We start from the raw sequence: 6878 nt of genomic DNA, 5'->3' as shown, positions 1-6878 counted from the left end.
TCGAAGGCCTCCTCCTGGCTTCCTGGGTGAGGCTTGCCGAGGGGCAACAGTGACACAGAGGCCATTCTTTGGGGACTGCTGCTTGGGGGCCTTGCTCCTGGGTGTGGGTGGGAGGCAGTGACCTCACAGACAGGACGCTTTCTTTGGGATCCTGGGAGAGTCTCACTGTGGGCGCAGGACCACTGTCATCGCTCGGTCTGCAGCTCAGAGACCTCCAGGGACAGCCCTTGTCTCCAGGCTAAAGTGCCACCTCCGTGTATGACATCCCTGCCCGTCCTTGCTGGGTTTTAGTCTATGCAAATTCTGTCCCCTCCCCTTGGTTGCCCCATATAAGTGAGACCTTCACACCCATCCCCACAGGCCAGCATGGAGCCCCCTCCGCCTGCCAGCCTTCCTGGGCTCAGGGTCTCTGCACTCTGGGGGGCTCCGTCCCAGTCCTCACACAGGGCCAGGCTCAGGCTCGGACCCATCTCCTCCTTGAAGCCTTCCTGGAGCCGCAGCCAGGCCCGGCGTGTGCAGACTGAGCGGCAAGGGCCAGATCTTTGGGGTACAGGGTGTCCCATCGAGGTTGCCGTGTCACAAACAAGGGAACCAAGACCCGTGGAGTTTCCTGATGGCCTGAAGTCTGGCCCTCCCCTACAGTCCTGCCTGCCTCACAGGCCTGCGGGTCATGGTGCCCCTGCTGGACAGTAACCAGGCGGAGGCCGCTGCTGCGGGCGAGGCCCCAGGGTTGGAGAGCTGGGTCCCGCAGGCTCCAGGACCAGGGCACAGACCCCATCAGTAAGGTCCAGTGTCCTCTCTGATTTCACCGCCCACCCAGGGCCTCTATCCCGTGGCTCCCACTATCAGGCAGGCCGAGGGGATGCATTTCCTGTGCTCTCCTGCCAGACAGAGAATTGCCTGGATTATGAATATCAGCTCGGAGGTGACAGGTGACAGACGTCACCAACCTTCAGCTCCAGACTGAAATAACATGGTATTGACCTTGCTCAGAAAGGCTACCAAAATAGAAAGTTCAATACTCTCTATTTTAACTGACAGTTAAAAATTCAATACATCTTCCTCCTGCCAGACACCTGTATGCGATCAAGCTAAATAAATGCCCTCGGGTTTCTTGCAGGAGGCGTCGCTGTTTATGTGTAAAGTTATTGGCCCTGGCTGGGAGGGACTGATTTTCCACACTCTAGAGAATGGCCCTTTTGAAATGTAAACAATGCCTCTACAATCCCAGGCTATTTTGACAAAAGCGAGAAGTGAAGCAGAGGTGGGAGATAAAGGCACACTCCGTCTCTCCTCGGACCCAACACGGACTCCACAGACATTGTTCCGTCACGGAAATCAATACCAAAAAATAAAGGTCAAATACCTGTGCGTGTGTGGATGTGTGCGTGTGTGTGTGTGTGCTATAGATACACAACGTGAGTATCCAGAGGAGATCAGCCATGGGAGGTACAACTGTCACACCACGAAAAGACGCAAAGAAAACTGGAATAGTATAAAAAATAAATACATAACAGGAAAAATGAGAAATAATATTAAGAACAAGAAATAAAGAGTATCAATAAGACAAAAACTTGAGTCATCAACAAAGAAGTGGATAGTTTTTTTTCTGTTAAGAAATATAGACCCCTTAAGAAACAGAGGAAGACTCACCTCTGACCATACGCGTCACATCCCATCTATGAAAGAAGCAATTTCAATTAAGTTATTTACAACCAATGCAAACAAAAGGGTACATCCAAAAAATAGAAAGAATGCATACAAATAAACAATAAAGAAATAATCCCACGGAAAAGGAGGCTCAGACCATAAACGCTCAGTCCCTGGAGGAGACTCCCGACCTCGGGTCTCCTCCCGCCTCCACTTCCAGCTGCTGGGAAGCTGCCAGAGTGCAGGTTGTTCTCCGAAACTCATTCAGGAAGAATCTGTTCCCTGGGCTTCTCGAAGTGAACCAGCCACCTCTGAGCCACCCGAGAGTGGGTCAGAGCTCAGCAGGCCCAGGAGCTGAGGACGCCGCTAATGCCTCGGGCCCGTGGCAGCACACACAGAAAAGGTGACCCAGCTCCTTAGTAATGAGAGAAACACTCAGGAAGTCACGTGACATCCTGAAATCCAGTCACACTGAGCTTTGGGAGGGCAACCAGTGGGGGGCCTCATGGACAGCACAGAGCCAGACCCCAGGCAGCGCCCATCGAATGCCAAGCGTGCACTCCACCAGCCAGCAAGTCCAAATCTGCAACACCTCCCACCTATGCCCAAGGAGAGGCACGGAGCCGGCTTCAGCAGAGCCAGAACGGGGAGAAGCCAAATATTCTTCTGAATGGGACACAGGCATAGCAGAGTTTAGCTGGCCAGCCCAGCCAGGCTTCTGTGCAAAACCCCAGAGGTTTCCCGCACGCTGTGTAGCATCCTCCTGAGAGAGGACGGCCAGGGCGTTGAGCTCTTTCCCTGCCCACAGCTCCTCCCGGCAGCCTGTAATCAGCGGAGTGCAGCCCAGGCAGCTCCCAGTCCCGCTATCAGGACCCAGAAAGAGCGGGAAGTTAATCATTAAGATTCCTTTTAAGCAAAAGACATAAACTTCGCTCCTGTCACTGCTGGCCTCACACGGCCAGTGGGAAGGGAGCCGCTGGCTGCTGGGACGCCGGCCGCAGGGAGGTGATGGGACGCGCGGAGGCAGGCCTGGAGGAGATGCGGAGCAGGCCCTGCCCCAGTGGCGCAGCACACGGTGGAAAGACCTTGTCCATCACAGAGGATGAACCGGGCCAGGCATAGTGGCTCACAGCTGTAATCTCAGCACTTCGGGAGGACGAGGCGGGTGGGTCCCCTGAGGTCAGGAGTTTGAGAATAGCCTGGCCAACATGGAAAAACCCCATCTCTAGTAAAAATACAAAAATTAGCCAGATGTGGTGGTGGGCACCTGTAATCCCAGCTACTCTGGAGGCTGAGGCAGGAGAATCGCTTAAACCCGGGAGGCAGAGGGTGCAGTGAACTGAGATTGTACCATTGCACTCAAGCCTTGGCGATAGAGTGAGACTTTGTCTCACCAAAAAAAAAAAAAAACCAAAAACCGAAACAAAAAAGAATGATCTTGACCTGTGAACATGACTGAGACGAAGCCAGTTCAGAGGCTGTGGAAGAGGGCGCCATGGGAGTTGGGCGGTGCCTGGGGGAGGAAGGTCTGCAAGACTGGAGCCAGGAAGGATGGGCTGGGAGAGAGGATGCTGGGAGTGGGAGGGGCCGGGGGTGGGAGAGAGGATGCTGGGAGTGGGAGAGAGGATGCTGGGAGTGGGAGAGAGGATGCTGGGAGTGGGAGGGGCTGGGAGTGGGAGAGAGGATGCTGGGAGTGGGAGGGGCCGGGGGTGGGAGGGGGCAAGGAGAGGGAGAAGAGGGGTTCTGGGTGGGAAGGATTGGGGAGCAGGAGGAGGGGAGTCCTGCAGCTGGAGGGGCCACAGCTATGCGCAAGGTGAGCACTTCCCAGGCAGCTCTCTGAAGGCTAAAGGGCGACCCCTAAGTACCCTGGATGCCCCCGGAATAGCCATGTGAGCCCAGAGCCCACACATGCCATGTGACAGGACCTCGTCCAACCACAGTCACATCTGGGCTTTTCTCCATCAAGAGTGAAAAAGGCAAACACTTTAGAGACTCCCGACCTCGGGTCTCCTCCCACCTCCACTTGCAGCTGCTGGGAAGCTGCCAGAGTGCAGATTGTTCTCTGAAACTCATTCAGGAAGAATCTGTTCCCTGGGCTTCTCGAAGTGAACCGGCCACCTCTGAGCCACCCGAGGGTGGGTCAGAGCTCAGCAGGCCCAGGAGCTGAGGACGCCGCTAATGCCTCGGGTCCTCGCCTGCCACCAGGCAGCTCCCGAATGCTGACCCCGAAGGCCGCTGTCCCGTTTCCTCTGTCTCTTTACAGGAAAACGGGGGCAGAAATGAAATGTCAGGGCCGGTGGACACTGGCCTTTCAGCATCTCCCAAAGATGAGAAGCGCCCTCCGTCTCTGATTATGACTGCTTCTGTGACATGTAAGGCACAAAAATTATCCTGTGAGGTTGGACACCAGAGAAACCCACGGGAACTGGGCTGTCTGGAGGATATTTTAAGGTATTTTCTTTTAACGTACTGGAGTTTCTTTTTTTTTCTTATTTAATTTCCCTTTATTTATTTTCTATTATTATACTTTAAGTTCTGGGGTACATGTGCACCACTGCAGACTGGATACACAGGTATACATGTGCCATGTTGGTTGTTGCACCCATCAACTTGTCATTTACATTAGGTATTTGTCCTAATGCTCTCCTTCCCCCAGCCCCCCAGCCCCCGACAGGCCCCGGTATGTGATGTTCCCCTCCGTGTGTCCAAGTGTTCTCATTGTTCGGCTCCCACTTATGAGTGAGAACATGCGGTGTTTGGTTTTCTCTCCTTGTGTTACTTTGCGGAGAATCTTTATTTGGGAATTGCATTTCTTTAATTTGATCATGTTTTGCTTTGCGCATGTGTCACTGCAATTTCCCCACACAGCTGCTCCTCCTGTCCCTGGACACTCTGGCTGGAAGGCGGAGGTGGAGGGACTGGCCCGAGCCCTGGTTTTCGTTCTGGCCCTGCAACTGAGCCACTCGGTGACTTTGGAAAGTGACTCAGCTTTCACCTCTCAGGTTTCTGAATGAAAAATAAAACGGGCTGCTGCTGGACTCACAGGCCATCGGGAGGATGAAAACACACGCGTGATTGCTGCATGGTGGCTGTGACGTTAACAAGCATTTGATACCAGGTGAAGACGTGCAGGACCCCAAATCTGAGACTAAGTTTGGAAGGAGATGAGACAACTGGGTTGTGTGGTCTCACCCCTGAGCCCTGTAGCCACCTGGACTCCCCAGCCCAGCGCCATGTCGCAGAAGCTCCGTGTGGTCATCAGGCCAGCAATGGAAATATCACCTGCACACTGCCCCTGGGGGAGCCCAGTCCCCATGCTGTGATCTCGCTCATCCAGCCAGCAGACCCGGGGTTCCGAGTGGAGGCCCCAGTGGAATTGAAGACCTGTTCATCCCACCTACAGAGGTGCTGGTTGCTGTCTGTATTTCTGTATTGATGGTGGCCATGGGGGGCTCCCCGCTGCTCTCCAGGTCTCCGTCCAGTTTGGGACTCCATTGTCCCTCCCACGGGTCTCCGCTTTCTCACACCCAGCTCCTCCTCCTCTCCCGCTTCCTTTATCATCTTCACTTGAAGTCCTGGCCTCCTCAGGATAGCAACCCTCAGCTCTGCAGACCAGACAAAAGGGCAGTTGTGGTCTGGGAGAGCTTGTTGATCTGAATTCCATAACGATTCATTCTTATGCAGTGGTGTATGTGTGCTCGCGCACACACACACACACACACACAGTGCATCTTCGAAAAGGCTTCAGGCTGGAAGACAGCTGCCCTTGGTGTGTTGAGGGCAAGGGCTGTACAGGGTGGTACAAAGTTTCTCTCCCAAACCCATCATTGCCACAACCACTCCAGTGCAAAGCTGTGTAGACTCTCTTCTGGCAGGCGCTGCATTCCAGGAGCCAGTCTTTCCCCTAGCGAGAGGCCCAAGTCCATGGCTGGAAGCAACCTCTGCTCCTGGTGCTGGCACAGTCAGAGCATCATGGACCACATTTGCTTTGGGGAGGGAAAGAACTTCTGGAGCCTGCATCTCTGGTACCCAGGTGACAGCAGACCCAGCCGTGTCACTGCAGCCAGGCCGTGCTTGGCAGCTTTAGGGAAACAAATTAGCAGACGACTGCAGGGTCCAGGGACTTAGCAAGCTGCCTCCAGGGCAGAGGAATCAAAAGACAGATTTGTTTGTTTATTTGTTATTTTTCTGGCCCTGGCTTCAATTCCCATACACAGAACTTGGCTGTGGGATTCTTTAAAAAAAAAAATCATTCTATTCTTGGATTTTAAGCCATTATTAAAATTCTATTGTATTTTTTTCATCTGTTGATCATTGACTCATCAATCCATTCAACAGGAATCCTGGCCAAGTGCTGGTCACGGTGAGGGACTCAGAGCTTAAAGTCAACCGGTGCAGAGGGAGAGACAGAGCGTGCTGGGAGTGGGTACAGAGCCAGCAGCCCCAGAGCCACTGGAAAGCCTCACACACGCCTTGGCAGGCTGGAGACAGTGGAGCCCTGGGCAGTGGAATATTCTGCAGAGGCACAGGGAACTAAAGGGGAGCTATAGACCCAGGACAGCTGGGGAGCAAGGGCCAGGGAAAGACGGTAGAGAGAGACCAGCAAGTTGGATGAAGTACTTTTTATACACTCATTCATTTGTTCACACGTTCATTCATTTCTCCACTTACTCTACAAGCATTCTTCAGGAAACAACTGAGAGCCATGTGACCTTCCAAGCTCAGGGACAGACCAGAGACCAGATCCCTGCTTGGGTGGCTTCTCTTCTGGTGGTGGGCTGCGGTATTGAACAAATGGAGCCAATAAATGCAAGTCGGGGTGACCGATGGTCGTTAAAAAAATAGAGCCAAGTCCTGGAAGAGGATGCATGAGGTGCTGTGGTAGAAAGGGTCCTGGGGGAGGTCGTTTGAGTAGGGCATTGGATTGAGGTCCAAATCAATAGTGAAAGTTGTGGGTGTCTGGGGAGCGCTGGGGGCAGATGGAGAAGCCCTCGCAGGTGCTCTGCTGCCTAAGGCTGCTCGATGGACACCTGGAGGAGCAGAGGCTGAAGGCCGGTGGAGGTTGTTCTGCCCTCTATGCTCCTAGGTCCCTTCCCCAGGGTGCTCCCTGGATCAAGTCCAACAGGGATCCTCCACTGTTCCTATGCCATGGCAGACGTGAAACACGGTCATGCTGGGGTAGCATGCTGGAAGGAAAGGTGGACAGGTGAAAGCTTCCAGTACCCAGA

The 6878-nt window shown here is 53.7% G+C and overlaps 1 long non-coding RNA gene across 1 annotated transcript; it reads left to right on the top strand.

Annotated features, from left to right (window-relative positions):
- Nucleotides 1-3355: 3355 nt before the first annotated feature.
- Nucleotides 3356-5953, top strand: LOC141407781 (uncharacterized). Its single transcript, XR_012418331.1, has 2 exons — nucleotides 3356-4101; nucleotides 4653-5953. It is a non-coding gene; the product is annotated as an uncharacterized lncRNA (long non-coding RNA).
- Nucleotides 5954-6878: the final 925 nt, after the last annotated feature.

This window comes from Macaca fascicularis, chromosome 10 (genome assembly GCF_037993035.2).
Source record: "Macaca fascicularis isolate 582-1 chromosome 10, T2T-MFA8v1.1".
Classification (NCBI taxonomy): domain Eukaryota; kingdom Metazoa; phylum Chordata; class Mammalia; order Primates; family Cercopithecidae; genus Macaca; species Macaca fascicularis.
Note: the sequence above shows the minus strand (reverse complement) of the source record. Positions and strands in the feature narration are given on the sequence as shown.